Genomic DNA, 27,886 nt, shown 5'->3' on the forward strand with positions numbered 1-27,886 from the left:
GAAAGCCCCAACAGTCCCAGAAGCCATTGCAAAAGCCTACAATGAAATTTAAGAAGTTTTTTAGGTTTCGGCGCCATTTTCGATTGGACTGAGGTAAGGAGGGATTTTTTTAGGGAATTAATTGCAAGGATTTTCCCCGATTGCCTCGATTACGCTCGCCTGAAAAATATTTAAAAAATATTTTAAAAATCCCCGTCTCCTGCTGGTTCGCCTAGCGCGGTCTGAGGCGTACGGAGTAGCCTCTGGGGCTTCCTGAAAAATAGGTGCGGCAAAGAAAACAAAAATGAGCGGCGTCTCAATGATCATCTTTCCTCTTTTGGGGCAATAGTTGTAAAAGCCGAAAAAAAGAGGAAGTGGGTCTAATAAGAAAGCAAACAATTTTTAGTGGGCAATATATATATATATGATATAAATAAAGTTAGTATTTTTTTAAAAAAAGTAATTTTTTTAATATAATTTTTTTCCTGTGTTAATTCAGTTTGTAGGTTTGTCACCCGGAAATGACTTTTGGGGACTAGTTTTCTTGAACTGGGTAGGAGGAAGAAGACGAATTGTTAAGACTCAGCGAGCAAGTGGGATGGGGAAGTAAACAAGAAATTTGTAAGTTCTTTCACCACCATTTTCTAATAATGCATTTTCAAAATGAGCTCAAAGTAGTACAGTAAAGGGTTCAATCTCAGTCCTTGAGAACTTTTCGCGCCTCCCGCTCTGAAAGAATAAATAAATATCTACAAAAGGAAGCCAAGGTGCCCCTAAAACGCCAAACTCTGTAAAGTTTTGTCGGCCGCTCCTGAGGCGGCGCTTGGCTTCGAGGACCGTGAAAGGTGATTTGGGGGCTTCTCGAGGACTCAACTTTCTCTCCAAAGTGCTCGACCCCGGGCAGCTGGAGGTGCGGGTGACGCAGTCGCAAAAAGTCTCTCCTTTCATCGGTCTGGAAAGCAGCGCTCCCCTTTCCCGAAACAGAGAGAAAGGGGAGGGGGGGGAGAGAGAAAAAAAAAAAGAAATCAAACAAAAGAGCAAACACCTCCCCAGCCTCCAGAGCAGGAAAAGTGACGCCTTATTTTAGCTGGGGGAATTGCATACCGTTACTTGGCTCTCGGAGCGAGAAGAAGGGCACGAAAGGGTTAACAGAAGTTGCAATTTAACGAAACGTGCAGCCTCCTCGGGAGCTATAGAAGTGAAGCGCTTGCTGCTTTCTAGATCCCCGGACACAAATGGCATCGTCAGGGTTTTGATCAAAAAGAAGGGGGAATTTTTTATTTTTTTTTTCTTGACGCTTTAAAAAAAAAGAAAAGAAAATGGACTACAAAAATGGGAATTAATCTCTTCTTGGTGAAGTAGGCCATATGTCGCTCCGTAATTTGATCGCTCGCAGATCTGTGGCATAAATGATTTTATGGAGAAAGACAATACAGTAGTGGATTAAAGAAAGCTGGCTTTAAAAAATAAATTTCCAGTGTATATCGGTAATAGAAAAAAAAAAATCGAAAACAATGAGCTTTAGAATAACTGAAGAAATGAGCTTTAGTATAACTGAAAAAAGTTGTTAGTTTCTACTTTAGTTTGAGGAAAAATCTCTATAGTTCCTTCACCAGAATTTCTGATTGTTTCACAACTTTTAAATATGAATAAAATAGACTTTAAAATATTTCTGTAGAGCTGCTTGCTTTTATATTCACTTGTTAATGTTTGTTTAGAAAATAAGATCAATATTTGATAATGCCATACTTAAGGCTTAATTGTTGAAGGCCTTTTGGCTGTTAGGATTACACTAAAGGCTTCAATAAATTCTGCAGCCGGGGTTTACTGTATTTCCATGTGTAAATTTTGTATTTTCCAAATATTCCTAGATATAAATATCCACTTTTGGGTAATCAATACAATGCATATTTTTAAATGCATCGTCAATCAACCTGGAGAGGATATAAATTAAATGCAGTCAAGCTTTTGATCCTGTTTTAAATACAGGAACAAGTGAATAGTTATAGGTGAGAGTGGTAAGACATAAAGTTTACAAATAAAGGAACAGGGTGTGTTTCTGCTGTTTTTACAGTGCCTTTGCAAAAACAATTCCAAGGTTAAGGTTTGATTTAGTTGAACAAAAAGCACTTTAAGATTCTTCATTTATATTGTGTAATTTATGTAAACATTTGGCAACCTTCTTTTAACTGAAGAAATAAAAAGAGCAACATTATATAATGTAATCATCACTGATCTTTGTGTAATCTGAAGAGAAAGCCTTTTATCAATTAGACCTGAGAAGGGGAAGCAATAATCCTTCCTTCAGATTTGTACTTCAGGAACAGTACTACAAACTATAAGATCATTCTAGTCAAGTTCTAACTCACATTGATTTCATATCTAGTGTATCCAAGGTACTACTTAAATCATTTTACTTTTTATTTATTTATTTAAAAAATTATATACCACACACAACTGCTGAACAACCAATTTTAACCTTGTCATCTGTTGTTAATCATGAAAAATAATTTTGGAAAAATGCTCTTTTACAACTTGTAATAAAATTGTGGAAAGTTGCATAAAACCTGTTGATGTGTGCTGTTCTGTTACAATCATACCATCAAAAATGTTTTTAAATCTAGCAGACATGAATATTGAGCAGTTATGACGGAAAGAATTGTTAGAACACTTGTGTCAGCTGATAGAAAAGATGGTTTGGATACATGGACTTTAGGAAATATTGGTATTTCCATTAGTAATTCCTTAAACTGATGACTAAGGGCTCCTTTCATCAAGGTGCTGTAGATGGTTAATGCGCGGAATACCACCCATTCAACCGCCTGCTGTGCTAGTCATTAACGCCTCCATTGACGAGGCGTTAGGTTTTTGGCTTGCCGAGGGGGTTAGCACGTGATGAAATGTCCGATGCGCTAACCCCCGTAGCGCACATTGATAAAAGGAGCCCTAAGACAACTTATGAATTTGTTTTGGAATTATTTTATTATGTTTCTTCTTTCTAGGTAAGAGAATTTTTGAAAAGCTGGTGTGACTATGAATGAGCCTTGTATTGTTGATAGTGGTTTACATAGATTGTGTTCACACAGAAAAAAATCGCAATGTAATCTGAAGTTCTTCAGTCAATGCTATTTTGTGCACTTGTGTGATGGTAGAGGAAAATATACTGTTGTGTTTGTGTATTTGCTGTATAAATGCTTCTTATGTATAATAGTTATGCGGATGACATCACCATCCTCGTCCCATACGATCATTCTAAACCTACCATGACAGACAAACTTCACCAAACACTTGAAGCAGTCACAACCTGGATGGAAAATCACAAACTTAAACTCAACCAAGACAAAACCAAATTCATCCTCCTAGAAAATGACAAGATCCAAACCACAACCATCCTAGACATAAACGCAACCAAATATCCCATCCAAACCACCATAAAACTACTAGGCATGACCATAGACAGATGCTGCACAATGCAACCGCAAATAAATAAAACAATTCAAAAATCATTCGCAATCATGAGAAACCTGAGACAAGTCCGAAAATTCTTTGAAAGAACACAATTCCAACTTATAGTACAATCCCTAATACTAGGTATATTGGACTACTGTAACATACTCTTCCTTCCATGTCCTGCAACCACGATAAGACAACTCCAAACAATCCAAAATACAGCTTTGAGACTCATCTACTCATTGAAAAAACATGACCACATCACTGAAGCTTACATCAACTCACACTGGCTCCCAATCCAAGAAAGAATCCAATTCAAATTCTACTGCATATTATTTAAAACCCTACACGGAGACAGCCCATCATACCTGAACAATCGCCTCATCCAAGCACCCAGTACCAGACACAGAAAAACGCACTCCCCATTCATACCCCCCCCAATCAAAGAAGTAAAAAGAACAAAACTACACGACGGCCTCCTAGCCACTCAAGCCGCAAGACTGGACAACCAGATCTCCAACCTTCTGATGACCACCCCAGACTATAGGACGTTCAGAAAAGAAATAAAAACCACACTTTTCAAGAAATTCCTGAAACAGCAATAACAACACGACCTCTAAATGCTCTTAAGATCTACAACTTACCTCTCTAGCTAATCATTGTAATTCTGTCTTTTTTAAATTAACCTTTTGTAATCCGCCTTGAACCGCAAGGTAATGGCGGAATAGAAATCCCTAATGTAATGTAATGTAATGTAATAGAGAGGCTTTTATGGTTACTCTGATGAATATTTCTAGCACTACCAAGAATGTGCATTTTTTATTGAAGCTGTAGAACAGGTGGTAATCATGACAGAATAGGGTGACTGGTTTTTAATTTTGATGGTTAGGCCTAACCATTCCTGTATTCTTTGCATAACTGCAGTAATTTGAACCAATTATGCAATTTATTTTTACATTTTGAACACCTTCATTTTCAGTATGCAACAGCAGAAATTTACAACAAAAAAAGAACTTATGTGGAATACTGTTAGAATTTGTTTCATACTAAAATCTATATGGGGATTTTTCTATGTAAAACACTTGTTCATTTCCAGGTTGAATTATCTATCTTTGTGTTATTTTCAGATGAGATCATTAGAAGATGATTTTACTGTTCTCTCAAAACATTCCATTGGTAATTTCTTTAGGAACCAGGTATGGCACTGATGATTTTTTTTTTTCATTCTCTTTAATACAATTCAGGTTAGTGAAATGGATTTACCTTATTACCAAGAGTAAAACAAAACTATTTGGGTTTTGATTTTTAAATTGGGGCTTTAATTCTAAATCCAACTTAAGATGAATTACAGTGGGTACACAGAGCCTTGTCTAGAACAATACCCTTGGTCTAGGGAACTATACAAAAATGTTATGTCAAACTTTTATATATCAAATCTAACCTTATTAAATAATTTTTTTCTAAAAGTGATATTGTGCACTCAGAAAAGTGGCTAAAATGGCTAGCGTGCCTTAGTAAAAGGCCCCCATAGTGCTCAATGTTATAATTGGCAAAAGGCATCCAATTTTCTATCATTGCACAATGAGGGCTTCATTGAAAATGCAAAACAAGGATTGAAGTTCAAAATCCTTGCATATATCTTGATGTGTGTTCACTGCCCCAAATTGTCCATTCCAATGAGTCTTAAATTTCAGTTTCTGTGACTCATTGGATTGGACAGTTTGGGCAATAATGCATATCAAGATACATGCAAGGATTTTGAATTTGAATCATTAATTTGCATTTAGAAAGTTTCATTGAAAATACAAAAGAGCATTGTGCAACAATTGACAAAAGGCATCCAATTTTCTTTTATAATACTACTTTTCTGAGCATACAATATCACTTTTAGAAAAGGGTTACTTAAACTTTTTGACATAAAATGTTTTGGTTTAGATTAGAAAATGACACGGTGGCTGTTACCCACGGCTAGTAGCTGGTAGCTGCAGGTAACCCACTGAAATGGTGAGGGGGTAAAAGTACTCACTGTGGATACGGGGACAAGGCCATCCACTGCCCCGTGGAGCAGTGAATGCCTTGTCCACGCAGTTAAGTGAAGGAACGCGCGTGGCCCCCTCCCTCCTAACTAACCACCCGAATCTATCTCCCTCCCCCTTACCTTTGTGGTGCGTTTTGAGTAACTTCTTCACAAAGCCGTCGGAGCCTGCAAGCAGTAGCGTGCGTGTGTGGGCGGAAGCTTCTATGACGCAACTTCCGGTTGCATCAGAAGAGAAGCTTCTGCCCACACACGCACGCTACAGTTTGCAGGCTCCAACGATTTGAAGAAGTTACTTAAAACGCGCCACAAAGGGAAAGGGGGGAGGGAGATAGATTCAGGTAGGTAGGATGGAGGGAGGGGGCTGCACGAGGGGAGCCGAAGGGTGGTGAGCTGGCAAGAGGGAAGGGTGGTGGAGGAAAGGAACAGACAATGAAGGGGAATGGAGAGGAACAGATGCTGGAAGGACATGGGGAAGACAGAGTGGGAAGAAGATGCTGAAAGAACATTGGAAAGACGAAGTGGGGAGAAGACGCTGAAAGGACATGGGGAAGACGGAGTGGGGAGAAGATGCTGAAAGGACATGGGGAAGACAGACGCTGAAGGGAATGGGGAAGAGAAAGTGGGGAGAAGACAGAGATGCCAGACTATGGGGGAGCAGAAGGAAGAAGATGGATGCCAGACCAATTGGGGAGGGGGTGAAGAGAGAGGCACAGTAACAGAGCAAATGGAAGATGCAGAGAGAAGACAGACAGTAGATGGAAGGAATTGAATGAGAAGATGAGGGAAGCAGAAACCAGACAACAAAGGTAGAAAAAAAATTTTTATTTATTTATTTTGCGTTAGGTTAAAGTAGTATATTAGTTGTGTTTATTAAAATTTATAAACAAAGCCCTGCCAGCCAAACATCTTTCTCTAGTTCAGCAGCCAGAACTTTGATTTATAAGGAAGGAATAAGCTAAATATTGCAGTACTGAGGCTTGTATGGATGCTGCGGGGACAGTGGTCGCGTGGACGGGGCGGGGATGGTGGTCGCGGGGACAAATTTTTTCCCCGTGTCATTCTCTAGTTTAGATCCCAGACCAATGATATTCTAGATGGTGTTGGATTGGGACTTTACGGTTTAGTTTGATATTTAGGCTCCCAAGTAACATTATTACACACATTCTTACCCAGCTTGTGAACAAAGGGGGAAAGGGAACGGGACTTGTATACCACTTTTTTTCTGGTTATACGTTCTAAATGGTTTACATATGTGCAGGTACTTATTTTGTACCTGGGGTGATGGAGGATAAGTGACTTGCCTAGTGTTACAAGGAGCAGTGCTTGGATTTGATCACATAACCTCGGGTTGCTGAGGCATCGGCTTTACCACAAAGCCACTCCTCACCTCAAAATTGTACTTGAGGCAATGGAGAGTAAGTGACTTCAAGTTTCAAGTTTCAAGTTTATTTTACATTTGATGTATCGCTTATTACAAATTTCTAAGCGATGTACAATTTAAAAACCAGCAGATTGTGGTAATACATACAATTTTACTACTGTGGACAGTTGACATAACGAATTTAGACAAACATGATTGAGAAGGAAGGAAGGGGAAAGTTACAGTTGCATTAATTGTTAAAATTTACATAAAGGGGAAAGTACAATGGGTATAAATAGGTAAGAAACCTTACTAATATAAAGTGTGCTATAACTACTTAGTAGAAGATAGCCAAAGGGCTCTTGCTCTAAAGAGCTTATTTAATAGTAAGCCACTACTTTTTGTATGTATTCATGATGTTTATATTTATGCACTAAATAATATCTGAATGAGATTGTGTGCACTTAGTAAGGAAAATGGGAGAAAATGAAGTCCATGAGAACTTTTGATATGAGGAAGGTGATTCTGAATTAAAATGAGTGGTGAGTCAATTAAGCACTTTCGTTTATGAGGCAATATAACACTAACTTGATAGCATATGAAGCTGTACTACTTTTGAATGGGTAAATAAAGGAAACTGGTTTCAATGGAAAAAATATCAGGAATGAAAATCACTGCATAAGCCCAGGTAAAGCAATGCAAATCATATTTTTGTATGTTTTTTTAAAAGGCAGATTTTTATAAAATGTATTTTAAAAGGCAAGTTCAAACCAACAAGTTGGAGTCTCTTATCTGATGTATTACCCATTGACACAGCCATCTGAATGGTTCACAGTCTAAGCAGGTACTCTTAAGTATTTTCACTGTCTGTCCACGTGGGCTCACAAACTTAACTATGATATCTGGGGCAATGGAGGGTGGTTGTAATTTTCAGTTGGTTATGAGTCATAAAGTATCTATTGGAACCTGGGAAGCAAGGTTTCTGTTTAGTGTATGCTTTTTGCAGAAGTAACTTATTTTTGTCCCGGGTGTCACTAAGAACATAAGAAGTTGCCCTCGCTGAGTCAGACCAGAGGTCCATCTTGCTCAGCGGTCCGCTCCCGCGGCGGCCCATCAGGCCTAGTGCCTGAACAGTGATCCCTGATTAATTTTATAACCCCTCACTCTTCTATTTTGGGGTCCAGGGGAGATTTGTTCTCCTGTACACTTAGTTGAGCAGTGTCTGAAAAGATTAGCATGCTGTAGAAATCTTCTGGATCTGATGTAAATCCAAAGGCTGCTAATATTTTTTTCACTGTCCTGAACAACAAGTCTATATTTGAAAAAAAAAAAAAAAGTCTTTGGAATAAGTGAAGGCGTGGCCCAGTGGTTAGAACAGCTACTTCAGCACCCTGAAGTTCTGAGTTTGATTCTCACTGCAGCTCTTTGTGACTCTGGGCAAGTGACTTAACACTATTGACCCAGGTATAAAATAAGTACATGCCTAAAATATGTAAGCCCCACAGAAAAAGCGGTATATCAAGTCCCATACCCAACCTCTTTTATTATGTGTAGATTCTCTGTGGCTAAAACCCATTGGAATCCTTCAATGTCAAGGGCATTTCACATTGTCTTATAGAGAAGGTCTCTTCACCATTAACTATTCATTTAGTTGAACATATCTGTTCAGTAATTTTAATCCCGTAGAGTTGTAAGATATTGATGAAGTATCATATGGCTATGATGTATTGCTTAAATTAATATTGCTTTTATTTTAGTGCATTCTGAAAGATAAGTTTCTCATCGGTGAAGAAAAGTTCATAACTATCAAATTTTCTGTTCATCAAGGTAGGTGCAAAAATTGTAGGTATGTGTTATTTTGCTTAAACTGGTAACTGAACTAGTTACATCTGCACTAGAGAAGTTAAACTGAATTGGAAGGAACAGTGTACTTGATGAGAAAAGCATATGCAAGACAAAATATTAACCTATTTCTTTTCATTCCCACTCTTCCTACTTTTTCCCCTTTCACTTGTCTCCATACCCTTTTCTGCTGTGAGAAATTCTCAGCTAATTTTTTCATTCCTTGTACAGAGAAGGCAATCTTCAGTTCTACTTGTCCTGCATCTTGAGGGCTGGGGAAGGGATTCCAGAATGTTGCTAGTAAACTGTCCAGTTCACACTATCCCTAAGCAGATGCATGTACAACTTTATTTTCAGAGCAGTTTTAACTGTTTAGCATACATACACCGTGTGTTAAAGGCTTTTTATTTAATTTACAGTTTTTGAGTTTTACTAACAGAATTGTGAAGTTTTTTTTCAACTTCTTCATTACTGAGAGCATGATTTGATGTACCTAATTTATCAACACTCTCTTATGATACATATCATAGTAAGTATATTGGAAGATGGAACAGTAGGTTGTACCACTTTATTAGACTAACAAGATGCAATATACGAGCATTCGAGTATCAGTTCCCTTCTTGAAATATAGTACATGAGTAAGGCAACATATGTTACAGCATTTTTTTATGTTGCTCCAATGCAAGGTATCGCAGCCAACAAGATTGTTATTCCCAGAACCAATATGACTACCACACCTGTTCTTCAGTTCTGTAAATGAAATCTTTGGTTGGCACATGTCAGTTAAATGGGCACACTTAAAACCTAGTTTCTTTAAATTAGTATTTGATATATTGTATTCAAAATTACATATACAGTATCTATATAAACATACACTCATGAAATTCAGAAATCTCGGTTCAATGGAAATATTTTGTGTAATATGTAACAGCTTTGTGTATTCCATGATTACAGTAGTATAAAGTGGTACCTTGGTTTATGAGCGCACTGGTTTGCGAGTGTTTTGCAAGACGAGCAAAACATTCGCAAAATTGACGCCTCAGAAACTGAGCGTGCCTCGATGCGAGCGGCGCCCCCACGATCCGGCAACCCCCCCCCCCCGTTTCTTACTGTCATCTGGGCACCGGCATTTCCTGTGCATTGGTGCTGGTGCCTGAAGATCGGCCTCCTCTTCTTGCTGGGCCTGGAGCATCTGCGCATGCTCAAGGTCTGCGAGTTCACGCTCTCTCGGAGAGAGCGTGAACTCGCAGGCCTTGAGCATGCGCAGATGCTCCAGGCCCAGCAAGAAGAGGAGGCCGATCTTCGGGCACCAGCACCAACGCACAGGACATGCTGGTGCCCAGATGACAGTAAGAAGCGGCGGGGGGAGGGGGGAGGGTGCTGGATCGCAAGGGGGGCCTTCGGGGGGAACAATGCCAGTTCTTGGGGGGGGGGAGATAGAGCAACGCCACTGGCTTCGGGGTGTGGGAACGTATCAAAGCGAGTTTCCATTATTTCCTATGGGGAAACTCGCTTTAATAAACGAGCATTTTGGATTACGAGCATGCTCCTGGAACAGATTATGCTCGTAATCCAAGGTACCACTATATTTCAAAATTTGCCCAGTTTCTTTTGCAGCAGAAGTTAAAATGTAGCCAAAAGAAGATAAGAAATTACATGTATTATCCCAGGACAAGCAGGCAGCATATTCTTAACACATGGGTGACGTCACCGACGGAGCCCTCGGTACGGACCTTTTAACTAGAAGTTTCTAGTTGGCCGCACCGCGCGTGCGCGAGTGCCTTCCCGCCCGACGGAGGAGTGCGTGGTCCCCAGTTTCTTCGTTTCCGCGGAGCGAAGAAGACGCGTGTATTTTTTCAACGGCCGTTGAAATCACTTTTTGCCTTCCCGCTCGCGCTTTTGTTATATTTTTTTCTTCCTCTACCTTCGGGTTTCCTTTTTCTTTCAATTGCAAAAAAAAAAAAAAAAAAACTTTGATTTTTATTGTTTCTTTCGTTTTTGCCCCGGCGGGGCCTGTTGCCATTATACAGGCCTCGGACTTCGATTTTGCGGAGGCTATCTTCCCCTTCATGCCCCCGCAGGTCGGTTTTAAGAAGTGCCAGCGGTGTGCACGCCCGATCTCCGTTTCTGACCCACACAATTGGTGTCTGCAGTGCCTGGGTCCGGAGCATCGGGCAGATTCCTGCACCCGCTGTGCCACTTTACAAAAACGTACTCTTAAAAACCGAAGAATCCAGCAAACCCTGCTCTTCGGCTCCGAGTCGGCGATGGATTCATCACCCTCAGCGGCGGTACCGCAGAAATCGGCACCGTCCAGCTCGACACCGACCGATCCCGCATCGGCGCCACTGGCGCCAGGTAAGCCGGCTAAGAAGCCTTCCTCTTCCCTCGAGCGCCCTCCAGCTACGGTGACGACACCGTCCATACCGGCATCGCACCGGTCCCGTAAACGCTCCGCCCCGATAACGGTGAGTGCCTCGTCATCGGCCTCCTCATCGCCGGGGCGTGGAGCGGCATCCAAGGAACCGAAGAAAAAGAAAGCGGTTCCGATGCCACCCCTGGATGACCGTATCTCGGCCATCCTACAAACTCAGCTTCAGGAGCAGTTGAAGAAACAGCTTGAACAACTGCTACCCTCTATCCTGGCACCGCTCCTTCCGGTACCAGACCGGCCCGAGCCCCGCACCGAGCCCCCGGTGTCCACTCCTTCGGTACCGGTAAACACCTCGATGCCGATCCTTTCGGCACAACAACTTCCTGATGATCCTGTGGTTCATTCTCGAACCACAGTGGATCCTGCTCGGCACCAGGCGGTACGGCACTCTTCTCGGGACCGAGAACGACGCCGATCGTCCTCCCCTGGTGCCGTTTCGGTGCGCTCTGGTAAATCTTTGTCCAAAACTCACCACACCGCACCCTCCACCCCGGTGTCCCGACACGCACCAGAGGTCAGGGATCCGGATTTATGGGAGGAGACTCCTCTCGGTACCGAGGAGGATCCCTCCTCATCTGATGAGGAACCATCGGCGCCTGATGCCTCCTCTAAACCTGAGCAGTCCTCTTTTTCTAAATTTCTGAGGGAAATGTCTGCTGCTCTGTCACTTCCCCTTGAATCTGACTCCAAAAAGTCCCAAGCCTTTTTAGAAGCCTTAGACTTTGAGCAACCTCCTAAAGAGTTCCTCAAACTTCCCGTACATGACATCTTACGGGAGACATTCTACAAAAATTTGGAAAATCCCCTCACGGTACCGGGAGCTCCCCGTAAACTGGACAACCTTTACCGTGTCATCCCTATTCCAGGATTCGACAAATCTCAATTGCCCCATGAGTCCCTTCTGGTGGAATCCACCTTAAAAAAGACTCAGGGCTCCAGTGTCTATGCCTCTACCCCTCCTGGCAGAGAAGGTAAGACCATGGACAAGTTTGGCAAGAGACTTTACCAAAATGCCATGCTTGCCAACAGGGCAAACAACTATTCCTTCCATTTTTCCTTTTATCTCAAACACTTGGTCCAACAGCTGTCTGCCCTCCAGAAGTACCTTCCTGAGCGCAAGGTCCCGCTATTCCAGCAGCACATATCTGGCCTTCTCCAAATGCGCAAGTATATGGTCCGCTCGATCTACGACTCCTTCGAGCTCACCTCTCGGGCCTCTGCCATGGCTGTAGCCATGCGTCGCTTGGCCTGGCTCAGAGTCTCCGACCTGGACATCAACCACCAGGACCGCCTGGCCAACGCCCCCTGTCTCGGGGATGAGCTTTTTGGAGAGTCACTGGATTCCACCACCCAGAAACTCTCCGCCCATGAGACTAGGTGGGACACCCTAATCAAGCCGAAAAAGAAGGCTCCACCTGCTCGACCCTATCGGCCTCAATCATCCTACCAGCGGAGGTTCTCAGCCAGGCCACTCAATCCGCCTCCCCAACAATCTCGGCGACCCCGTCAACAGCAGCACCATGCCCAGGCTCGGTCTCAGGCCACCCAACCCTCCAAGCCTCCTCAGCCTGCTAAACAATCTCAGCCCTTTTGACTCTTCTCTCCAGGGCATAGCCAGTCATCCACCCTCGCTACCTCTTCCACAGCCTATCGGGGGTCGTCTCACCATTTTCTCAAGCCGTTGGGAAGTCATCACGTCGGACCAGTGGGTCCTCAACATCATCCGCCACGGCTACTCTCTCAACTTCCAGACTCTGCCTCCGGACAACCTTCCCGTAGAGTCTGCTTCAAACTCATCTCAAACCCCCCTCCTCCTGAGGGAGGTTCAATCCCTCCTCCTTCTCAATGCCATCGAAGAAGTACCTCCAGATCAAAGGGGGCAGGGATTCTACTCCCGCTACTTCCTGGTACCCAAAAAGACGGGAGACCTCCGTCCCATTCTCGATCTAAGGGACCTCAACAAGTGTCTGGTCAAGGAGAAGTTCAGAATGCTCTCCCTTGCCACACTCTATCCTCTTCTTTCTCAACACGACTGGCTATGTTCCCTGGACCTCAAAGAGGCCTACACTCACATCTCCATCAATCCACATTCTCGCCGCTACCTGCGATTCCAGGTACTGCACCACCACTATCAGTACAAGGTGCTACCGTTCGGCCTCGCCTCCTCACCCAGGGTCTTCACCAAGTGCCTCATAGTGGTAGCGGCCTTCCTCAGGTCTCACAACCTCCAGGTGTTCCCCTATTTGGACGATTGGTTGGTGAAAGCACCCACGTCTCCACTTGTGCTACAGGCTATTCATCACACCATCTCTCTCCTCCACCTCCTGGGGTTCGAGATCAACTACCCCAAGTCGCATCTGCTTCCCACCCAGCGACTTCAATTCATTGGAGCAGTTCTGGACACCACGCTAATGAGGGCTTTTCTCCCCTCCGATCGCAAGCAGACCCTGCTCCATCTCTGCCGTCAGGTACTCTTGCATCCCTCCATTCCTGCTCGACAGATGATGGTCCTCCTGGGTCACATGGCCTCGACAGTGCATGTCCTTCCTCTGGCTCGTCTCCACCTTCGTACACCTCAGTGGACGCTCGCCAACCAGTGGTCACAGACTACGGATCTTCTTTCTCATCCCATCTCTGTGACATCATCTCTTCAGCAATCTCTCCAATGGTGGTTGAACTCCTCCAATCTTTCCAGGGGTCTACTTTTCCATCTGCCCCCCCACTCTATGATCATCACCACAGATGCGTCCCCCTACGCGTGGGGAGCTCACCTGGGAGATCTACGCACCCAGGGACTTTGGACCCCACAGGAGCGTCGTCATCACATCAATTTCCTGGAACTCAGAGCCATTTTCTACGCCCTCAAGGCTTTCCAGCATCTTCTCTGTCCTCAAGTCCTCCTCCTATGCACAGACAATCAAGTCGCCATGTACTACATAAACAAGCAAGGCGGCACCGGATCTCGCCCCCTTTGTCTGGAGGCTCTGCGCATCTGGACCTGGGCCACGGACCGCAATCTCTTTCTCAGAGCGGTCTACATCCAGGGCGAACAGAACTCTCTGGCCGACAATCTCAGCCGCATCCTTCAACCTCACGAGTGGACGTTGGACCCTCCGACTCTACTCTCCATCTTTGCTCGATGGGGCACTCCGCAGGTGGACCTCTTTGCAGCACCTCACAACCATCAGCTGCCCCAATTCTGTTCCAGACTCTTCTCTCCTCACCGTCTGGCCCCGGATGCATTCCTACTCGACTGGAGGGATCGGTTCCTCTATGCCTTCCCTCCACTTCCTTTGATGTTGCGGACCTTGTCCAAACTCCGCAAGGACAATGCCACCATGATCCTCATCGCCCCTCGGTGGCCTCGTCAACACTGGTTCTCCCTTCTGCTTCAACTCAGCTCCAGGGAGCCCATTCCTCTTCCTGTGTTTCCTACTCTACTTACACAGCAGAATCAGTCTCTACTACATCCCAACCTGTCTTCCCTCCACCTGACAGCTTGGTTTCTCTCGGGCTGACCTCTCCGGAGAATCTATCTCAACCGGTCCGCCTCATTTTGGACGCCTCCAGGAAACCGGCCACTCTTCAATGTTACCATCAGAAGTGGACCAGATTCTCCTCGTGGTGTCTCCGGCATCATCAAGAACCCACCTCTTTGGCGGTGGAAACTGTCTTGGACTATTTGCTCTCGCTGTCCAACGCTGGCCTCAAAACCACTTCCATCAGAGTCCACCTCAGTGCCATCACTGCGTTTCACGAGCCTATTCTCGGAAAACCCCTCACGGCTCATCCGCTGGTTTCAAGATTTATGAGAGGGCTCTTCAACATCAAACCGCCTCTCAAGCCTCCTCCCGTCGTCTGGGACCTGAATGTGGTTCTCTCTGCCCTTATGAAACCTCCGTTTGAGCCTCTTGCCACAACTTCATTCAGGCTTCTTACCTGGAAGGTGCTTTTCCTAATTGCCATCACCTCTGCCAGGAGGGTTAGCGAACTGCATGCACTGGTTGCCGACCCACCGTTCACTGTTTTTCACCATGACAAGGTTGTTCTGCGTACCCACCCTAAATTCCTTCCCAAGGTGGTCTCAGCTTTTCACCTCAACCAGTCCATTGTGCTTCCCGTCTTCTTTCCTAAGCCTCACTCGCATCCTGGAGAACAGGCGTTGCACACGCTGGATTGTAAGCGTGCCCTTGCTTACTACCTTGATCGTACCAGAGCTCACCGAACATCCCCCCAGCTCTTTTTGTCTTTCGATCCCAACCGTTTGGGCCGTCCTGTCTCCAAACGGACACTTTCAAATTGGCTTGCTGCCTGTATTGCCTTCTGTTATGCTCGGGCCGGTCTCTCACTGGAAGGATCTGTCACGGCCCACAGAGTCCGAGCTATGGCTGCTTCTGTGGCTTTCCTCCGTTCCACGCCCATCGAGGAAATCTGCAAGGCGGCCACTTGGTCCTCAGTTCACACGTTCACTACTCACTACTGTCTGGATGCATTCTCCAGACGGGATGGACACTTCGGCCAATCTGTGTTACAAAATTTATTTTCCTAATGGCCAACCATCCCTCCTCCCTCTTTGTTAGCTTGGAGGTCACCCATGTGTTAAGAATATGCTGCCTGCTTGTCCTGGGATTAAGCACAGTTACTTACCGTAACAGGTGTTATCCAGGGACAGCAGGCAGATATTCTTAAGTCCCACCCACCTCCCCGGGTTGGCTTCTTAGCTGGCTTATCCTAACTGGGGACCACGCACTCCTCCGTCGGGCGGGAAGGCACTCGCGCACGCGCGGTGCGGCCAACTAGAAACTTCTAGTTAAAAGGTCCGTACCGAGGGCTCCGTCGGTGACGTCACCCATGTGTTAAGAATATCTGCCTGCTGTCCCTGGATAACACCTGTTACGGTAAGTAACTGTGCTGAACAAGATAACAAGTGAGTTACTATCAACGGTTTCACACATTTTCTAAATTAGTTGTCCCTAAGCTATTTGCAACTAGTTCAAAAAGCTTGTTACATTATTTTTATAAAACTGTCATGGTGGATTGATGATGTTTCTAGATGTTGGCAGACTTAATAAATTTATATAGTGGGTTTTCTATTAAGGAAATTGTAGTAAAATTCATATGCTAGGTGAACTGATATGTGCATCAGGCCCTATTTTAGTAGTGAAAAGATATTTAGAAATTTTAAGTGCCAGCCAAAATTTAGGAATGATCATTGGGAAGAAAGGAATCATTTTTATCCTTTTCTTCATATTCAGTGTGCTGCTAATCAATAGCACAGCTTTATAAAAGAAACCCTTAGTTCTTATCCACTACATTGAGGATTTGCTCTTCAAATAAACTAGTGAATCGGAGGCTCTACTAAATCTTAGTGAATTTAGCCACCTCCTGTGAATAATGCATACAAAGCCAAAAAGTTTTGAAAGAGTCCTTGAATATAATACAACTATTGGAAGACACAAAAGCTTAGATTTCTCTTGTCCTGGTCAAAAGGTGTGATTCTGAGGTGCGTTGCTTAAATTTGAGATAAATTTTATGACTAATTGTACTTCATATAAAAATATCAAACTCCTCCATAAAGTATATGTATCGACTTCTAGTACCATGTATTGGGAGGCATTGGGTCAAATGGTCAATGTGAAAGTTGTCAGAGATCCTGGAATATAAGTTTGAATGTGTACCAAGGTCTTGCATGAGTCAATCTCTTCGTGTGCATTGGTTCAACAAGCTGTAAATAGGTAGTGCCATTATTCTCCTCCCCTTGTATATTTAAAGCTGGTGGGATTTTTTGTTGTTGTTTAATAGCCCAGGTATTAGAGTGCAGGCAGGCTATCCCAGCCTTAGGAGCATGTTTCTGAAATTATAATGCATGGCTGAATTATAATGCATGTTTAAAATTAGCAAACCAAATCATTTACCATTTTAGCTCCAAATTCATCCTGTTTTTAGCTTTAACCCCCACCCTCACCCCCTCCTTTTTTTACAAAACCATGCAAGAGTTTTTAGCACTTGCCAGCACACTGAATGCTCTGCGCTGCTCCAACAGTCATAGAGTTTCTATGAGCATCAGCAGCGCAGAGCATTCAGCACACTGGCTGGTGCTAAAAACCTCTTGCACGGTTTTGTAAAAGGAGGGGGGTGGGGGTAAATTTTCTATAATCGATTTCTTTTTATATGTGTTTAGCATTGGATATATTGTGGGGGGAAGGGGGCACAGTGGGATACCTTATTGTCTTCTCTGACCTTGGATAACTTTCAATCTTTTGATAAATGGATCTAAATTTAGTTTAGCTTTTGGTGTGTGGTGCAGTGGTTAGACCTACAGCCTTGGTACCCTGAGGTTGTGGGTTTAAATCCTGCACTGCTCCTTGTGATCCTGGGCAAGTTCATCCCCAATGCCCCAGGTATATTAGATAGAGTGGGAGCCCCCCGGGACAGATAGGGAAAAATGCTTCAGTACCTGAATTTATAATTGCTTAGAATTGTTGGATATGTGGAATATAAATTATTAAATAAATAAATGTCTTTCAGCTCTGGGCCTTTCTGTTGGCACTGTGGCTAAAGTAAATAATGTGAACTGTCTATTTTCTTTCCAGTGTAGAGTCCTCAATACGTTTTGGGATTTCAGACAATGAGCTTTGGGGAGATGTAGCAGCACATCATGGTTTGTTGTGACAAGGAGATACAGACCATTCTGAGCTGCCTCATTACCTCAAGGAAAAGGCAAGAGAATAAGCTCCACTACCTACCTATTCTGAATGTGGAATCTATCATTGGGGTACTAGAGAAATGGGTGTTGGTATTTTTTTCTTTACATTGTTTTTACTGGTATATTGGTGGATTTGTCTAATACATACTGAAGCTATAAACTCCTAAATGTTTAATTTATGAATGTGAAAACTTTAGTTCTGTGATATTTTTATTCTAAATAAGGGCTGGTGTGGTTCTTTTGAATGTGATTGTATCTGTACATTGGTTCTATAATTTATATATTGTTAATTACTGAAATGCATGTTGTAGGGTCAGGTACTGTCTTGCAGTTCTGCCCAAAGGGAATACTGCAGAACATCAGGAGTAAAAAAAAATTGACCAGCGTTTGCTCTAGCAGCACATAAATACTGGAGTTTGGGATTGCCTACAGCTGCTCTCCAGTATTATATTGCTGCTCTAGTGAAGCTGGAACTTAGTGCTAAAGGCAGGGTCACTAAACACCATCCTTATGGAAAGAAGATTGCTGAAGACATCATGTTTTTAAGTGACAAATACCTGTGGCTCAGTAGTCTGACAGAAGAACCTAAGAACTGTCCCTGTATGTTAAAAATGAGGAACCTGAATAGAAATATAGCTCACATTTCATAAGACATATTTGCTTTTGCCTAAAGAGTAAGGGCAGAGCTCTCTATACTTGGAATATGTATTGATTTGTTTGAACACAGTTTAAAGATTTTAAGCATAAGAGAAAGTACAAGTAAAGGTCTGCTCTAAGATTCCTTTCATATGATAATGGTTCTGTGTAGGTGTGAGGGTAGAATTCTGTGCTTTCAGAACTACCAGTTCAGTTCCATATCTTCAAAATAAATGTCTCCCATCAGCAGAGGGTAAATAACAACCTTTCTTCCCTAATTTCCTGCTGCTATTTTCATCACTTGCATTCCATGGCTACCAAACTGAATATTTTGTAAAGTACATGACGAGGTGAAGAAAAGGAGTAAGACCTGCACTAACTTCTAGTTCTTAAGCACACAGCCTTAAAGTACAGCCATTAGGGCAGTTTGCCTACCAAGAAATAGGGTGGTTTGGTATGTTCTAAAGCCCTGTTTGGTCTAGTCAAAAGATTTATTAATGAGCATATTGGAACCATCTGTTAAATATGTATTAATTTTGTGCTTCCTGAGAGCAAAATCGTGTGACACTGTAACTTATCTAATAAAATAATAAAGTTTTTCAGTATTAAACAGTTTGTGTGCCATTTTTAGCTCAACTTTGGCTTTAGGATTGGGAGTTCTCAGGTATTAATACTTTGCACCTGCCTGAGTTAATAGTTGTGATTTCTGTTTTGGGAAATACACATATGTATAGTGTATTATTTAAGAATTGCAATTCTTAAATTTGATATTTTACTTTCCTGCCTTAAAGTTTTAAAAAAATAAAATACTTTCCCTATTGTAGATAATTTCCCTGTCTAGAGAATTTGCTAGATGCAGTTTATCAGTCAGAATCTGCAAAGATGAGAATGCTGTTTTGGGATTGAAGTTGCCAAATTCGGTTTTTAGCTAGTCTTTTAAACCCCCCAAATGAAACAGCATCATGGTTTTTGTTTTACCTTTATAAGCCTAGTTTTAGTGCAAAAAAAAAGTAGTTAGCTTTTTACGTGTGATAATCAGGACTTCACTAGCAGCGTGAACAAAAGTAATAAATCTTCGGAGGCGACACGGCTGTTTGCTAGCGGGTTCAGTAATTGGATTGGACAATACGTCAGCAATATTGCAAAGTAAAACATCAAATAGAAAAGCAAGGGCGTCCCTAGTATGCACTCGATCTTTATGCACCATGTAATGTTTGTATTGCATTAGATAAGCTGAAGAAGTAGATCTGGAGTTTTAGTCTTCAGATGTTGACTGACTTCCAAGCTCGTCTCGTTATTAAGGTAACTCTAGGTGTGATTGTGAATAGATCAGAAGACTCCCAAGTTGTGATAGAAAACATCCATTGGGACAAAGCCTAAACGCTCTTTTCTCTAAAGTTAATATTCGGCTTTTATAGAAGTTAGGACTAGTGGTAAAAAAAATGGAATTTTGCGTTGGGGTTTTAAATATAATAGTTTAATAAAATGGCAAACTAATGGGTTTTAACCCCCCCCCCCATTAAAACGTTCAAACGCGTGTTGCTTACTAAAACTTTTTGTTATTAAGCGCAAACATGGTGATAAATTTTACGTTAGAATTCAGGCTCGGAAATGTATTTTATTGATCCATGTGCTAGAACTGGCTTTCCATAACCCAAGAGCTGCGGTAATGCTTACGGTAAACCTCTGCTATTGAAAGATTTTCTTTCCTACGTTCGGTGGGATTTCTCATACGAGCTACACTTGCTACACCTGCAGTAGGGTTCAGCCATTAAGAAAAGTAAAACCATTTCAAACTGGCGAAAAATACATGTTAAGTCCTGGTGTTGACAGAAAAACGTCATCTTACACCGATTTAAAACGGAAATAAAAAGCAGGTGCGGTTGGGAATAGTGGACAACTTGGTGTAGATTGAGCAAAGCAAGCAAGAAGCGCATTACCGAGCTGAAAAGAAACGCGCTTTATCGGCTGGAGGACCGGAAACGACTTTTCAAAGATCACTGAGCACCGGCTCTCGGAATATGCTTTCTTTGTGCCCGGAGGGGGGGGTTCCTACTTGCACTTTTCGACCTTTCTGTCCTTTTTATTTATCCAGTGGGGGGGTTTCGCATATCTAAGCTCATGCACCTCTTAATGCTCTACCCTTTTCCAATCAATGTTTTGGGTTGTTTTTTTTGTGTGTGTGTTTTTTTTTTTGGGGGGGGGGGACAGCGCGGTCTTTGGACACCTCGGTTCCCCCTTTCCCCTCGCGTTCAGGCTTTGCATCTGGCTTGCATTTCCAGGCACTTAGCACTTGCTTTTTCATGGGGCGATTGTCACGGTAGATTTTTCGAAAACCAACGATGATTGGTCATAGTTAAAGATTCGGTAAATAAGTCAATTGTGTATATATAGTATTTAAAAGACGTTGAAGAGATGTGAAGGTTTTGGCCCCTATAAGAAGGGAGAATATATCAGGTCCGGATTTTTTTCCTGCCATTTCTAGAAGATTGCATTTAAAAAAAAACCAAAAAAACTTAATGCCCAAAATACATGCAAACGTTGTGAATGCCTAATTCAATGTTTGCTGTATGTGTGTTGTTAAGATTAGTGTCTACCTGCTGTAGACATTTCTAGAATCCGTTACTACGAAATATAAAACCATGGGCTGACATTAATATTCTGGAGATTCCGGGTTCTTTATATGCAAATTATGTATGTATGAACTTATTACCCTCTAGCCACAGTAAAACGGTCTTTAAAAAACGCTCAACAAAAGTCAGACATCCACTTCAATAAATTAAATGAGGTCATATTACACCTCACTATGGTGCAATTCCGATTTATATTTTTGATGAAACACTATATCCGAAGAGAGAACCTAAAGAGGACTGTCCTGTGGTTCGCAATTCTTCAGCTTGCTGGAGGCCATTGGAAAGTGACTTAGAAAATGCATAAAAGTTAAACTAGAAAGGCTAACAATTGAAAATGTTGACGATTCGAGGAAGAAAGCACGTCACGTATCATTTGTCATTTTTTCAGCGGGATTTTCTGCTCCTCAAATAGTGTAAGTTCACATTGCTATCATCATTAATTTCGCCCTTCCTTTTGGTTTTGCCCATGAGATCAGTTTCAAACGATTGGTTCCTACCTAGTAGATCTGTCCATGCAGTTATGGATTTAGACTCCATCGTGTATTTCTATTCAATCCGCAAAACTTTTTTTTTTTTTTTTTTGCTTTTATTCTTTGTCTTAACTCGATCCATTTTTCATGTGACTTTTGCATTGTCTCCTCAAATTTAACCCATATTGTGAAAAATGTAGGCTTTCAAATATAAACAATATTGTTTATATTTGTATGTTTATTTGTATGCACTTTTTCTTCAGTTTGGATAATTAATAAAGATTTTTTTTAATGCATGCTTACAAATAATATAAGCCCTAAAATTAATACCAAATGAGGTGACTGTGGTTTAGTATTTAGTTGGGTAGAACAATTAAGAGCAGTGTTTAGAAAGGCAGTCTTATTATGCACATGGCATCATTATGGACATAGTAGTTTAAAACATACCCCAAATTGTGACTAATGTTTCCATTGTTGTTTAAGGATCCTTAACATTTCCAAAAATCGTTGTCAAAACAAGTTCAAAATCAGTTTTGGAATACAAGGCTTGGTAGCAGAGTCTATAGAATTGATTTAAGTATGAGAGATCCAGAAAACTAAGGAATCTTAATTTTTCAATTTATCTAAATGTCAGTTGTAGCTAAGCAGGTGGCAAGGGCTATTCTGTATTTTATAAAATAGCACTTAAGCATGGATCTCATGACTAACTTTGGATGCCAGACTTAACTCTTATTGAAACCTAGGGCTCCTTTTACAAAGGCACGCTAGCAGTTTAATGCGTGTAATACTGCGCGCCAAACCACCGGCCGCGCTAGCCGCTACTGCCTCCTCTTGAGCAGAGAGTAGTTTTTAGGCCAGCATGGGGGTTAGCGTATGATGAAAAGTCGCACATATTAACCCCGCTAGTGTGCCTTTTTAAAAGGAGCCCCTAGTGCAGGGGTGCCCACACTTTTTGAGCTTGTGAGCTACTTTTAAAATGACCAAGTCAAAATGATCTACCAACAATAAAAAAAATTTTTAAAACAAAAAGCACGCTGTACACAGAGAAAATGTTAATTATCATTTATATTTCGGGGTTTTTTTCAAAGAGGTCAAGGCAGATGACTCTATGCACTGTCACCTCAGTTACAACCATACAAAAATAGACAAATATACCTCCCTCCCTTTTTACTCAACCAGGATAGCAGTTTTTAGCGCCGGGAGCTGCGTTAAATGCCCTGCACTGCTCCCAATGCTCATAGGCTCCCTGTGCTAAAAAACACTATTGCAGTTTAGTAAAAGTGCAAAATATAGACAGCAGATATAAATTCTCAAAACGGACACATTTTAATCACTAAATTGAAAATAAAATCATTTTTTCTACCTTTGGTGATTTCATGAGTCTTTGGTTGCACTTTCTTCTGACTGTGCATTCAATATTTCTTCCCTTCTTTCAGCCTGTATGCTTCCTCTCCTCCAGACCTCATTTCCTCCCTAAACTTTTTCTTCCTCGCTCCCTGCCCTTTCTTTCTCTCTCTCTTCATGCCTTCTTTCCTTCCTACTCAACCCCATGGCCTGACATCTCTCTCCTTTCCTTCTATCTCTTCCTCCCCTGCCATGCTCTGCCTCCTTCCTTTCTCTCTGGTCTGGCATCTGTCTCCTTAATTTCCCTTCCCTCTCCCCATGCCCTGCCATCTTTCTGCTCTCCTTCTCTTCTATCTCTCCTTCCCCCCTCCATTATCTGGCATTTTCTCTCCTTCCTTGCCCCTGGTCTGGCATCTGTCTCCTTCCCTTCTCTCTCCTTCCATGGTCTGGTTTCTCTTTTCCTTCCCTTCTCTTGGAAGCCTGTGGCATTTACTGTGCTTCTGCTGCCGCCTCCGTGTTTGGTAGACAGGCTGGAGGTAAAGGAGGGCATCACCCCACACGTTACAATGTCCGGTTTGCACCTCTCAGACTTGCCGGCTAGTGGCCAAGCAATATAGATGAATTATAATATTTTTGTTTTATTTTTAATCCCTACTTGCCCTGCCTTCTGGAGAAGCCCCAGTGAAGGAACGGACGCAGCCACTTGCCTGCTCTGGCTCTGGGGATGCTGGAGTGGGAGAGGGTGACAGAAAAATATGTAGGGAGAATGGCACTCACCCATTTATGTTCGGCGGTGCTCTCTTCGGGGGCGGACACAAGCGGAAATGTTCCACAGGGAGGGAAGGCTGCCACATCCTGCCCCTGCTCCTTTGGCAGTCCAAATACTTGCCGCTGTGGCTGCACGGGACGCGTCTGCGGCTGCAACTAGCTACCAAGAGTGTCGCGCCCCGAGGCTGGAGTTTGCAGGGTGCGTCATTCCTGTTTCGGAGCACACGTTGTTAGAGGAACTGAACCCAGGTAGGGGATGGCCTCTAACACTGCGCGCGCCAGCTTCCCTTCTGAAACAGGAATGACATAACTTCCTGTTTTGAAGAAGGGAAGCCAGCGCACGCAGTGTTAAAGCCCCACAGCCTGAGTTCAGTTCGCTTGTGGGCAAGAGGGCAGTGAGTGGAAGGGAGTGAAGCTGTCTTCACCAGGCAGTCGGAGAGAGGAAGGCTGATTGGCCGGTAGATTTTGAAGGCAACGCGAGTCTGTCACTTAGCCCGGGATGGGCTCAGCGATCGACTCACTTTGCCTTGGCGATCTACCAGGTCGATCGCAATCGAGCTATTGGGCACCCCTGCCCTAGTGTATATTCTAGCGCCCAAGTTAATAATAATAGTAATTAATTTTTATATACCACCAAAGCCATAATAGTTCGAGGTGGTTTACAACAAGAAGTGCTGGAGGTGTGCTGACTCAGTATTCTATAACTTCCCACAAATTTTTGAAATGCCCCTGAAAGCCCAAGCTTCTCCCTTGGCCATGCCCCCTTGTGAGATGCTTGCTATAAGAGTTAGGCAAACTGCCTTATAGAACCATAATTCATTTAAAAATAAAGATGGTAATTTCCAGTTATAGTAAACTTGTATTGACAGGGCAGGGCAATATTATCATCCCCCAATGGTCTGACCCAGCAGTGGCAAATCTTATGTTCATTACTTTGTTTTCTTATAGTATGTTTGGAATTATTAGTACATGTGTTAGTCATGTCAACAGATCAGACTTCTTGGGATGAGTTACACTGGTCACTCTGACCATTATAGGAGTACCTTTTTTGCCCTTAGCTTGTATTTGCTTGATATCTATGAGATTAACAACTTTACCATCAAATAAACAGAAGCTAACAGCAAATTGATTTTTAGCAATGAAATATTTAATTGCATCCCAATGAAAACTATCCTTCTTGCTGGCTGTGGGAGTTTGGCATAAAAAAAATTAAGATGTTTTATTAATAGAAAAATTGATGGTGACCAGTGCCAACAATATTTCTAAGTATGATAAACAAAAAAACCCCACCCCAAACCCAGAGCATTTTGCCAGGCGTATTTGGACGTAATTACTGAAAGGCTATTTCCGCTTTACTGCTCAGTTGTATAGAAACCTATATATCTGTGTGTTCCGTCTGATCACTTGGGGAAGAGGTGGGAGGGAAGTATGCATATAACATTTATTTAGAGTTACACATATGAATCATAACTATTGTTAATTGTTTTCTAGTATGGATTCAGAGGTATGAATCTCAACACACCATAACCGGGAAGTTCAACAAACATTCAGAGTTAAAAAAAACAAAAGCAACCCAACAAAAAACAGTGAGAATACGTGTGTGTGTATAGCACTATTTATTTGAGGAAGGTTCTGCTTTTGCTTGAGGACTGGTTTGAACTATGGAACTGGGGTGAAGAAAGATTTTATGGTACCTTGCTTCAGAGACTTTCCATTTGAGTTGGAAGCCCAGGAAGAATCAGGTGAGAAAAAAAAGGCATTATCCTTCAACCTCATAATTTCAGGTAAGTTCATATGTAAGTAGTTAACCCCCCCCCCCCCCCCCAATATATAGCTATTTTATAAAGGCAACTATATATGTATGAGATGGACCTTCAAATATGGGATGTTCATATCTGCATTGAAATTCATGGTATCAGTCCATAGCATGCATATACTACAGTTAACCCTCAGACAAATTGAAGAGGGGGGGGGAGGAGCATCTGTTAAGTTGAATTGTCCATTAAATCAAAATGTCTCAAAAATAAATGTTATTTATTTAAACATTTTTATAACCCACATATCCACAAATCTAGGCGAGGAATAATATCAACATACATAATAGCAACAAATACTACATTTAAAAAAAATACAGTAAAACTAAAAAGCATTGTAAAACAGTAAAAGCCCACAACGCTAACCAAGCCCTGGAGCAAAAATCAACAAAAAAAATAAACCACCACATTTTTTTTTCATTCCCTATCTGATTTTCCCCTTCTTTTCCTATTCTCTTAATCTTTCCCCTTCCTATCCTTTTCTTACTCGTTTCTTACAAACAGAAAGGAAAAAGAAAAGGGAGAAAAAAGCATTCCTGCATTCAAGTTTTTGCTGAATTCACACCAAAAAAGCGCTCAAACAGCATGGTTTTCAACTCTTTCTTGAATTGCCAAAAGGTAGAGGATTGATGTAGCGTCAGCGGTAATGCATTCCAGGCCAACGGACCCTGGACAGAAAACATAGACTTATAACCTCCAGAAAGCTTAACAACGTGCAATGTCCAAACAAGAACTATCCGAAGAGCGTAACTTGCGCAGTGGGGAATGCCACTGCAACAAGTAACGCACACTCTGTTGACAACTATACTGCAACACCTTAAACATTAGGCACAAAACTTTCAATTCAATCCACAGGTCAATCGGCAGCCAATGGCAGTTTTCATATTAAGAACTAAAAATGTAGCTATATGTGAGAACATTACATATCATGCATTAAGAAATTGTACTCTACATATACATTTTAATTGTTTTGTTATGGAATTTTGCTGGTTCTGCATTCTGAAGTCTTAGCCATTATACATAAATAGCCACCAGCAATTTATCCATTAAATCAGGGTCTCTTTAATTGCAGGATGACTGTCTCTCTAAGTTCAAAACTTCGGTGTACATCAAACATGTTTCAAAACTACTCATTTCAGTTACTTTTAATAATCTCTTTTGAAGCAGTAATATATCTGACATGATACTGTGTTTCAAAGAGGTTTGCTTTAGGGAGAGCAAAGCCATCTAATCCATCCACTGTATAATGAAGCAAATGTGGTCTTTGAGTCTTAAAATCATGGTTGAACATCTTTTCCTTTAAAAAGGGGTTACCAAAAATGTTTGTATCATGCTATTTTAGTATACTCTGGGCCATGTATAACGTGTTTTGATCAAACTCAAATTTGAACATTTTTGTATCTTTACACTAGATGAGCATCCTGTTTTGGGTTTTTTTTTTTGTAATATTTGCCCATAAATATCGCTGTTGCAAGGCATGATGAAACTTTAATAAAAATGTTTTTTAAAAAAACATAGTTGAACAATCCTACAGTCAGTCAATCACAGCACCAGTGACTTATCAGACCAAAGGCATCCACTACAACTCTGCATTTGTCAATTATTGTAACCATATTCAAGAGAAAAAAAAATCAAACTTTTTCATTAAAATGGTTCTTGTATGTCTATAAATTATTAAATAGTTACAGTGGTTTCCAGTTGCCACCACTAAACTATAGAAAACAAATTTAGATTTTATTTTTCTTGAATATAGTTGAACCAGCTGCCTTGACAGAGTAAGGACATCAATTCCAAATCTACTAAGTCAAATGCTGTGATTAGTTAAAGTAGGGTCATGTAAGGCTCAATTCTTTCACTTCTGATTTTTAAATATATTTTTTCTTAGCCTTTTCAATGCTGCTATTCAGAGATTTGGAAATGATGTTTATTTTTACATAGATCTTAATCTTGTATAGTTATTTTCAGACACCAGATTTATTGCCTCTACAAAACTGTCAGCCCATCACTGAGCCCATCAAGGATCTGGTCCCTCAGTGGTTCTATTTTTGACTCATTCAGCTGGTGTCATAGGGTAATAATACCTGTACTTGATTCAGAATTATCTTTAATGATATTAGAAATCCTGAGCAATAAAAATTTGGTTTTTAAGTACTTCACCAACTTCTTGTGCTTCATAGCTATTTTCATGAGAGTACTTTTCACATAGCTATATACATTCCTAAATCAGACTTTTGTACCATTGTCTATGCTGGAATTTCAAAATGTCTGGACACTTTCAAATACAGCAGCCTGTTTTTCATGCCATACTCACAGGTTTGACCAGGTCACCCCTTTGTGTCATCTCCATTGGCTTCTGTTGCATTTCATATTCAGTTTAAGATTGTTTTACTAGCCTTTAGGATGCTTCATGAA

General features: G+C 41.9%; 1 long non-coding RNA gene across 2 annotated transcripts; it reads left to right on the top strand.

Moving 5' to 3' along the window:
• Positions 1-27,828, top strand: LOC117360474. Of its 2 annotated transcripts, XR_004539419.1 has the most exons (6): positions 18-93; positions 479-600; positions 4,557-4,625; positions 8,585-8,654; positions 25,152-25,402; positions 25,979-27,828. It is a non-coding gene; the product is annotated as an uncharacterized LOC117360474 (long non-coding RNA). The 2 variants fall into 2 exon arrangements; XR_004539418.1 differs by lacking the exons at positions 479-600; positions 25,979-27,828 and having other exon boundaries at positions 1-93.
• The last annotated feature ends 58 nt before the right edge of the window (positions 27,829-27,886 follow it).

Source organism: Geotrypetes seraphini, chromosome 5 (assembly GCF_902459505.1).
Source record: "Geotrypetes seraphini chromosome 5, aGeoSer1.1, whole genome shotgun sequence".
Lineage (NCBI taxonomy): Eukaryota > Metazoa > Chordata > Amphibia > Gymnophiona > Dermophiidae > Geotrypetes > Geotrypetes seraphini.